Source organism: Corapipo altera, unplaced genomic scaffold, assembly GCF_003945725.1.
Source record: "Corapipo altera isolate COAL_440 unplaced genomic scaffold, ASM394572v1 61286, whole genome shotgun sequence".
In the NCBI taxonomy this organism is placed as follows: Eukaryota; Metazoa; Chordata; class Aves; order Passeriformes; family Pipridae; genus Corapipo; species Corapipo altera.
In genome coordinates, this window is record NW_020884907.1 from 7,594,874 (window position 1) to 7,605,623 (window position 10,750).

Here is a 10,750-nt window from a genome sequence, read left to right on the forward strand (position 1 = left end):
GATATGAAAAAAAATCATACAGGATGTAGGGAAAAAGGATTGCAATTCATCCTTGTGACTGGTGCTGCAAAAGTTATTCTGAAGAAATTCTAAGCAAGGACAAAGAGGTAGTAAGGCAGATTTGTGCATTCCAGGCAATGAGAAGACAAGTGAACAACTGCAGACAGCTGAGCAAGAAACAGCCATTAGTATAGGCATGAAAGGACATTAAAAGGACAGAAAGAAAAAAGATATATAGGGAACACTGAAAACACATACACAGATTAAAAGTCTCCACTCGGTATGAAATGCTTTTGGAAACTCTTAACATTCCTGCAAAATACTTAAGAGTATTCTAATACTGCTCTAAACAATGCCCCACTGAAACTACTATCAGGAATAAAGCCAACAAATATTTGCAAGCAGTTCTGAAAAAATAATGCATGTACAACAAGGCAAGGACATCGATTGACAATGGAATAGTCTAGAGACCACACAGGAACTCTTCTGACTGCAATTACTGATTACTGCATCAGCTGGGGTAAAAGGAGAGAAACATACAGGGTAATTTAAGTTATCTTAGAAACCATAATAGAAAGAACTCTAAGTCTTCTGTAAAGAAAAGAAACAGCCCACTAAGTGAAAAGTTCAAGTGAGACTCCAATGAACCATAACCATTTTTATGTTCCTAGTTATTCAGGTCGATTTAGACAACCAACCATTTCTACCAAGATAACTTATTCCCTGAGCAAGATAGTATCAACATGCACTATTAATTAGCATGAAGTTATACTCTCTCTTCATTGCTCTCTTTCATATAAAAAAGTTCAAAGCCAGTTGAAAGAAAATTATTACTTTTGTTATATTTGAAATTTAATTAAGTGTTATGTCAGTGTCAAGTGCCTGTTTGAACACAGTCAATATTGGCATTCAGCAAGAGTTCCACCAAAACTATCACCAGATCACACAAACAGTTGTTCAGGCCTCAAATAAGCAACCAGTGAACAATTCTAGACTTAATACTCTAAATAAAACTGGTTTTTAAGAGAAAAGACTTTTCAACTGTACCCAACTAGTTACAAAATCTTGCAAACTACATTTTTTGCTCTTATTTGCTATCCCAGTCTCCTTTGTTAGCTCTAAGCCTTCTAGTCAAGTACTCTCCAAGGAAATGCAATTCTGTCAAAATGCATATATACTCTTCAAGAGGTAACAACAGCATCTTATTGCAAACATTTCCCTTCAGCCTTGTACACCTGCAGATGTCTTGAGCCTACTAACAGAACAGGTTCAATGGAGTGAAAGCAGACAACTTGATGACTCTTCAAATACAGCATCCTGATAGGTTGAAGGGTTTCAAACTCAACATCTGCTTGAACTGGCTAGGATGTCTACTTCAATTTTTCAGCATTTACCTCTATTCCAGCTGGGCTGTGTACAACTTTTCCCCCTTTCACACTGCAATTACATCCTTCTGCCCCAGTGGCATTTTCAAAATCTGACCTTTTACCACCAGACAGGAAGAAGAGACCTTCATTAAGAGAAGAGTTCAACTAGCAACACAGGGCAAGAGGTACTGGGGTTTGTCATGTATTCAGCATTACAGGAGATATGACAGCAAAAAAAGCTACCTCAACAGCCTTCAATATGATGTCCAAAATTGCTTCCATGGTTTAAGATCATATCTTGCAGAGGTTAAACACTATTTAAATACTGAATACTTGCTTTCACTCTTCAGTGAAAGGTCTCAAAGTAGCATGTAAGGCAAAAAACAGGAATTCGTGGCAACAACTCACTTGAGATGCCTTTTTTTTTTCCCACAGGTGGGCATGAAGTGTTGGAAGAACAGAAAGAACACTGTTCAAACCAAAACACTTCCAGTCTGTATATTCTGCCCTCTTCAGTCAAGAGAAGCTCAGACTTCACTTACAGTTGCAAGGCTTCCATTTTAATCACTTCTTTAAAAAAGATTTAAGATCAACCATAAAGAGTGAAGATATCTACAAACCATTCTTGTTAACGACTCACAGTGAACTAATTAAAAAAAAAAATATGGCCAAGGCCAATTTACTCTGTAAATCTATTACAAATAAAGACTGACTATTCAGTCTCTAAGAAGCATTCTTAATGGTCTGAAGTTAATAATCACATCTTTTAGAAAAACCAACAAGCTTAAAGGTAGTCATGACTTCTCCCTTCCTGCCTCATCTGGAGTAGAAGTCACTGTGGTTCCGTGAAAGCACTGCAAAGGCTTCCCACAGCAGACAAAGAAAACTTCTATTTCTTTATCCTGATATACCACGGATAATGAATAATGCAACACAGATATAACATGACAGATCCATATGCTGGGCTGACTTATGTGCAGAAATCTTTATTTCTACAATACAACTGAAAATGTAGAGCAATCAATACTTTAAAGTTTTCCTACTTCAAAATTTTGCTCTTGCTTTCGGTTAGCACTAAAATCTTGTCGAAGTCTTAAGGCTTCTGACCTCTGGGGATGGGAATATTGGCACAAATATGAATTCAAGGACAGAGAAACACAGCAGCCAAGATGCCAGAACCCTTTGTTAAAACTTTCAGGAATTTAATACATCATCATTAATACTGTTAGTCAGTTTTCTATCATTCTGTCCATAAATATGAAGTTTCTGGGACCATTTGGTTTCCATATGTTCTACCTCTTCTATTTTTTTCTTAATGGAAAGTCACATCTAGTTTGTCTCTCACTTCTAGTTTTTTCAACTGACTTAATATACCCTTGTTTCTTACATAGTCCACTCCACGTTTTACTTTTACTCTCATGTGTTATTATTTCATGCATTATCCTATGCTAGGTATTATACCCAAACCTATTAAAACTTCAACTTCTATGCAATAGATATTGCTATGTCTTAACATCGTATATATGTATTACTGAAATCTAAAATTTTAACAATAAATTCTAGATGAGGCAATTTTCTTTCAAATTGGTTTTGAAAAGATGATTTCATTGTGTTACAAGATTTATCATTGCATCAAAAAACTGAAGTAATACCCTAGATCACAGTAAAATTAATTATAAGCCTAATTCAATTGCTAGAGAAAGAGAAGTCACAAAAGTACATCACTGTAGCACAGCTCCCAAATACTTTCAGTCATATGTCTGCCAATTTATTTTGTTCTCCTGAGTACATCTTCAAGCTTTAATATCAAAGGGAAATCAAATGAATTGTTTGCAAAAGAGTCGGTGAGAAGTTTTAAGATGGCATGAAAGCAAGGACAAAGTCACACCAACAGCACACAGCTCTGAATAAACTTACACTTTTCTGCTCTCTATCAGTGCATATGAAACTCTTCAAAATCACCAATGCCCCAAAAATCTCCCTGTAATACCTAGTAGAGGACAAAAAAGAGCTTGGAAAAACAAACCACACACAGAAGTACAAAAATTACTTTGAGAACATTAACAGGTGCTGGTGCTACTTGATTTATGATATCCTTTCTTTCTATATGGTAAAAACTTTTTTTGTGTATTTTTATTACCATTTCACTACAGAAATGCACCAAATCTGAAGCATGGCAGAAGGGCATCTACTTTGACACAGCACAGAAGTTTGAGATCAGAAAGTTAAGTCTTTGTTTATCTCTGGCACCCTTTGTAGCAGACCCGTCAAATCACATTATTTGTCACGGCACCCAAAGCTGACCTCTCAAGTGTTGAGGAATACCTCAAAAATAAACAGACAGAGGAATGTTGCAGCATAAAAACTAACAGAGAGATGACTCCAAGTCTGGATGTTTTTACCTTGTTTTATAATGAATTACTTCCAAAAAAAGCAGCAAGTTTCACCCTTGCTCAGATATGGTTTCTCACTGTCCTATGTCACATATTCCCATTAAAGGAAGGCCAAAACAGTTAAAGAGGTAGAAGGTACACTATTTGCATTGTTTGCTTTTGTTTGTATGAGCTGAACTTTCATAGATTCCATTGCTGAAAAAGTACCATCCTTATTCCACTGGAACACATTCTTCTAACTATAATAGAAGCAGATCAGTTTGAAAAAGTATGTTTCCTTTGGTGTCAGCCCAGTCTAGGTCTAAAAGAAGGTCTATCAGGAAGAAAAGTATTTAGTTCCCACTATTCAGATGGATAGGCTTTTAATTTAAACTTTTCTGCCCACATTTTAAATGTAGGTATTTAAAAGATCAGTGTAACCAAGAACATAAAGACATCAGCATAAGAATCACCCATTTCTGGAAATGAACTCATAGTCAGAATGGGTAAAATTTGAAAGGAGAAGTGCTATATTGTCTCACAGTCATAAAGTCAGGATTTTTCTTTTTTGCACTGTAGGTAACTACTTTCCACCCATTTTCTAAAACAAAGACCAGCACCTATAAAGCTTGGAGCCCTGATATCAGTGACCCATCTCTGCCTCAAAGACCAAAACTGTATTTCATTGTCCCATTATACAGATACAACATTAGAGAACACAGGGTCATTAGGTTATTTTTAAACCAACAAGTCAAACAAGATTTTCATCTACTTATTTCAGTCTGCAGATATTTTATACCATTCTACACTAAATGTACCTTTCAGTCAATGCTTGACTTTTAACCTTCAGAAGTTTATTTCTTGCTTTGATTTTGGGCAAAGTAGTAGAAAAATACGTTCAAGTATGCTTCCTCAGAGCACAAGTAAGGAAAAAGGAATTTAAGCTTTTCTTACTGTATAAATACTTTACAAAATGCACTGTCAAAAGTTACACACAGGTCAGTTCTGCAAGACACTGCCACTACCCGTAAGTCCATAGACCTTGTAGCTTTACAGCTCTTCTACTCTAGGAAGACAGAGCACATCAGGGCAAGCTGCCTAGCAGTAGCTGCATCTGCAGCAAAATTTGTCATTTCCACACAGAGAAGCTAGCAGTCCATGGTTTGGACAGGTGCACCCTCTGCTGGGGTAAAACCTGGCCTGGATGGTGGTGTACAGTGCCACATCCCACTGACAGCCCGTCAGCACTGAGGCTTCCACAGGGCCCAGAACTGGTGCCAGTCGTGTTCAGTATCTTTATCAATGCTCCTGATGAGAGGATCAAGTGCAGCCCCCAGTTAAGTTCTCAGACAACACTAACTTGGGTGAGAATGTTGATCTGCTGGAGGGTAGAAAGGCATTGCAAACAGATTTGGACAGGTTGGATCAATGGGCTGAGGCCAATAGCATGAGGTTCAATAGGGTCAAGTGCCATGTCCTGCCCCTGGGCCACAACAACCCCCCTGCAGTGCTACAGGCTGGGAGAAGAGTGGCTGGAGAGCTTCCCAGCAGAAAGTGACCTGGGGGTGCTGGTGAACAGCAGCTGAACATAAGCCAGCAGTGTGCCCAGGTGGTCAAAACAGCCAGTGGCATCCTGGCTTGGATCAGAAATGGTGTGTCCAGCAGGGCCAGGGCAGTGCTTGTCCCCCTGTACTCAGGACTGGTGAAGCCCCATCTCGAGTACTGTATCCAGTTCTGGGCCCCTTACTGAAAGAAGGACACTGAAGTGCTGGAGTGTGCCCAGAGAAGGGCAACAGAATTAGTGAAGGGTCTAGAGACTAATTCTATGAGGAGCAGCTGAGGGAGCTGGCATTGTTTAGCTTGGACAAAAGGTGGCTCAGGGGAAACCTTATTATTCTCTACAACTCCCTGAAAGGAGGATTGTAGCCAGGAAGGGGTTGGCCTCTTCTTCCAGGCAACTAGTGACAGACAAGTGGAAATGGCCTTAAGCTGGGCCAGGGAGGTGGTTCAGGTTGGACATGAAGAGGAATTTCTTTACTGAAAGGTACTGTTATACACTGGAATGGGTTGCTCAAGGAGGTGAAATCACCATCCCTGGAAGTGTTCAAGAAATCACTGGATGTGGCACTTCATGCTATGGTTTAGTTCACATGGTTGTCTGGTCCACATTTGGACTTGCTGATCCTGGAGGTCTTTTCCAACCTTAATGACTCTATGAATTTATAGCAAAAATATTAAAAGAACACTAGTTTGAATCTTGTGACTGCAGAAGTTCATTTACCCACACTCAAGCTCTGGAGTCTTATGTTGAGAAGACTTTTAAGAAGTCAGTGTACAGAAAGGCTGAAAAAGTTAAAGTCAAAGGTAAAGTCACAAACCTACAAGTCACTATATCTAATGTTCATGACATTGGGAGAGACAGGGACAAAGAGGATGAGATCAGGAAATGTCAGCATTCTGACACTGAGGACCTGCCATCAAGCATCATTTGACTGATTATGGCATTATTTGACTGATTATGAAAAGAACTTGTAATACAGTAATTCTTCCCTTTGCAAAAAGTAGACTATTAGTAACTTATCTTCCAAACTTACCACAATCTCCCAGCAGAAAAACACCAGAGATTACATATACTAATTATAACCAACTACAAGTTTGACTTTGCTTTCTTTACTGTGCATCTTGAAAGGACTCGCAACTACACTGTAAGAATTATTTAGTTTGCATACAACAGCTTACTGGAAGATGGACTCAGCATAAGCAAGTATCAAGTATTCTCTTACTTCTCTTAGCAGTTTCTGAATTCCCTACGGAAGGAAGAAAAACTACTGAAGTAGGGTCTGGCAGGCACATCTCTGAATAACACCCAATGGACCTACAAAGGCTCAGTAGGTTGCTAGAAGGTTAAACAATTGTAACAGAAAGGCCTGAAACAAACAAGCCAGGTGTTAGTCTTAATTTGCTGCATTTTTCACTGGTGTAACACCAATTTGTTTTTAACTGAGATCTAAAACACCCAGTAGAGAAATGATCCAAGACAGAATGGTGTCATAACCATCCCTATTAAATTCAGAGAAAATAACTCCCTTTCCTCCTAGATCTGTGGACAATGACAGCAGCTCTGATTTAAAGCCATATGACAACTTCACTTAGATAAGAAATAGCTAAAAATGTTTAGGCACAGAAAGTGCTTAAACACAGAAAGGTTCTCAACTAGCAGAGGCTGTCCTCACAATAAAGACATCCCATATGGCAACTATTTTTAGACTGTTAAGTATCAGAGGTTAGAGAAATCACATGGATGTCTCCAAACTACCAGTTCCTCAGCTGATTTTTATCCTTTGCATAAAGAAAAGGCAAGTTGGGATAATTTTTAGAACTAACATAGCTCAAACTCAGAAACTCTATCCTCTTTAAAGTGTGTTTAACTCCCATAACTACCCATTCTTTGTAGTAAGGACCTGAAAAGAAAGCAAGCCTGTAACTTTTGACAAAAACACCTAGAGCATTAAAAGCAGATTAGCTGAGTTTACTTAACCTGGTTCTAATTCACTGCAGCTGCATCTAATGAACCAAAAAGTAAAGCCTATTACTATAATAGAAGCACTAGAGCTCTGTGGCTGAACACCCTCCAAGTTTCCAACATACTTCAGTTGGCTGTACTCAGCATCGGCTACTGAATGATCTCTGTACTGTAGCTAAGCATGCAAACCCACCACAGACAACTGTCCCCTCCCCAGATTGTAATGTTTTGGAAATATTATCAAGAGGGTATCAGGCAGGGTATGCTACCATGTATGTTCAGACAGTTGGCTGCTGGCAGAGAACGTCTGCATTCCTCACCTGCTTTAAACACTGAACAAGAGTTCACGGGTCCTTGCAAAGAGGACTTGTACACAGACTGTAATCAGCCACACTGAAGTCAGTTGAGCATCCTGAGCTGCCTCTGCAAGACCTCCAAGCTCATCTTTACAACTGGTGACTATGAGTGATCTAAAAACATCAGGTCTTAATGCAACTTGGTTAAATATTGGTTAAGAACAGATCCACATATTACCTTACACACAAAAAGTCATTTAGGGATTTCCCCACTGAACTATGTAAAAGTTTCATTTAAATTGAATAGATGTGTCCAATGCATGCTAAGTTTCAGTGACAGATTACTAAACTCAAGCTTAAGACTCTGGAATATTGTCAGTTCTCCCCATAAGGAATTTTTCTGTCCTGAGATTGAGTTTATTACTAACAATTGGAAGTCATCAACTGGCCTTTAATATACTAATACGTTTTTATGGAAGTGATTGTTTAATACCAGGGTTACATCAGGAACTTCATCCATATCCTCCTCCAAAATTTTACGTGCATTTTTACAGCCTAACAGAACACCTGGTCTCCACAGTGTCTCCCAAGTATCTGACTGCAAGTTACCTAGTCACAAACAGAATAGTACACAAAATACACAGGTTTACTCATTATGTTTTTTGATCTAAGTATTAACATTAAGTTAAATGCATTAGCTTCACCACCTTCCTCCTATGTCAGAAGGGGGAGAGGGAAGGGAGGTGGTACAGGAGAAGCATCAGAAGCTACTCAATGTCTTCAGCTTTGACAATGCCTGATTCATACCAGGTGCTCCAAAAAGCACTGTCTAAAGAAAAATCAGTAAGATGGAAGGTCTCCCATCCAATCCTGGTAAAAGGAGAAAACAAGAAACTTCACCAATTAACTCAACAGCTGTATTCCTGTTTCACAGCAGTATTTAACACATGTAAAGATTCAAAAATCTGCTGGGGAAACAGAATGAGCAAGGACCAAAAAGCATTTTCTCCCAGGAACTTTAACAATAAGCTACTTTTTTTCGTTTGTGCTACAGTACAGAGAGCATTGAACTTTCTACTTCATTAGCCAAAGAAAACGTTCAATTAAGTCAGCATCCTTAAATAACCCTTCAGAAAAAGACAGGTAAACATCAAGGCAAAGAGGTAAATCAACCACACACCAAATAGTAACACACAGCAGCAGTGCCTCTAAACAGTCTTCCAGCTGAATAGACACTAATAGGTATTTTGGAAATATCTCAGTATGTGTTGAACCACTACAGGCTAAAATTAGATTGTTTCCCTCAGAACTGCTCTTATTTCTCTACCTCTTTAGTTTTTCACACAGTACCAAAACCACTTTATGCTCTATTCATCTGGAATTAAAAAAAAAAAACAAACCAAAACCACAAACCAAACAGTTGTTCAGTGAAGCCCTTCCTCACAGCCAATTTACAACACAAAAGTAGCAAGTATTTCTTCCCCTACCACCTCCCACAGGTTCCCAAAACCAAGAAAGAAAGAGTCAGATGAGAAACAGTCTTTGAACAGTAACTCAAAAACTAATATAAAATGGGAGAGCGGAAAAAAAGAAACCACAAAAATTATTCTTATTTCCAATATTTTAAAAAACAGTAAGTGGTGGAGTCTCCCAACTGTCACACCAGTCTGCTGCATTCTAATTTGCTTATGCAAAATATGGATTGCTATATTTCTCTACAGAAACCATTACAGTAAGTGGATTAGCTACACAGACTAACATTATTAGCAGGAATCTTCTCTGAAGCACTACAAAGAGGTATGATTCTGAAGGTGGATTTCTGCATTTATTGAGACAGGGCACAGAAAAGCAGCAGCAGGAATCTTTCAACAGAACTAAGAAAGCACTAAGTAGTATAAGTGATTCAGCTTCCAGAGAGAGTTCACTTGAAAAGCAAAGAGGAGGAAAGAGGCATCAATTGTTTTGCAAGCCTACCACAACTGGATTACCTGATCCAGAATAAACTGCACCAGTGTAAGCTGACCTAGGAGATTCTGTTCACCTCAAGGAGCAATCTGCTTCAGGGACTGCTTGTTCCTTCTGGTTTTCAGCCAAGTATTTGTGATTCAGTGATTCAACTGCACATAATCATGGGATCCTGGGAGTCCAATATCATGGCTGGGCTTTGCGAACAAAGATTTGGGAAAAGATTATGGAGGCAAATGCTCTTACTACCACCTCCATAAAACAAACCCCATCTCATGAAGCTGTGTCCCCCAAACACAAGACTACAAAATAGAATGTTAATCAAGTTTTTCTAACTAAAAACAGGTGTTCCTGAAAGCTTAAAAAAATTAACTGAAGCTTCAACAGCTTAGCATTATCAATATTTACAAGAAGCATCAAGAAGAGAAGTAAATTCCAAGTCAGAATTGACATAAAACGTTAAACCACATAAATACAATGTAAGTCATAAGGGAGAAATCAACAAAATCTTCATCAGGTGAGTTCTAGGATGCTGGGCGCCCTCCAATACACAGAATTCTGATTTCCAACCCTTACATATTTGAAAGTTTCATCTACCTCTTTAAAAATCAGTTATCAACCCTTACAGCCTGCCTAGTCGGAAGTGTCTCAACAGCTGGAGAGCATCCAGTGGAGCACAACAAGATGACCAGGGGTCTGGACCACCTCTATTTTTAACAGAAACTGCAGGACCTGGGCCTGTTCAGCCTAGAGAAGACAGAGGGGATCTCATTAATGCACATAAATATCTCAAAGGTATGTGGCAAGAGAATGGTGCCAAACTCTTTCCAGTGGTGTCCAGCAGCAGGACAAAGAACAGTGGCCATAAACTAAAACACAAGAAGTTCCACCTCAACATGAGAAAGAAATTCTTTACATTGAGGGTGGCAGAGCACTGGAGCAAGCTGCCCAGGGAGGTCATAGAGTCTCCTTCTCTGGAGACATTCAAAACCCACCTGGACACATTCCTGTGTCACCTGCTCTATGTGACCCTGCCCTGGCAGGGGGATTGGACTAGATCATCTCTAGAGGTCCCTTCCAACCCTAATGATTTTGTGATTCTATAAGATACCACTGGCTGCTAACTTAGGACTTTAGTAAAATTTACACCATTTAAAAAAAGGAAAAGCAACAGACTCAACCAACTACTATTACTTCCCAACTACTATTACTTCCCAACTACTATTA

The 10,750-nt window shown here is 39.0% G+C and overlaps 1 protein-coding gene across 8 annotated transcripts in view; it reads right to left on the reverse strand.

Moving 5' to 3' along the window:
- Positions 1-10,750, reverse strand: part of ELAVL2 (ELAV like RNA binding protein 2) — a 111,577-nt gene that overhangs the window by 48,201 nt on the left and 52,626 nt on the right. The window contains exon 1 of one of the 8 annotated variants that reach the window (XM_027652467.1): positions 9,547-9,556. The exons of the other annotated variants lie outside the window; for them this stretch is intronic. The gene's annotated coding sequence lies outside the window, so the exon portion shown is untranslated. Of the gene's footprint in view, positions 1-9,546; positions 9,557-10,750 lie in introns of those variants that run through there. 8 annotated transcript variants of the gene reach the window in all.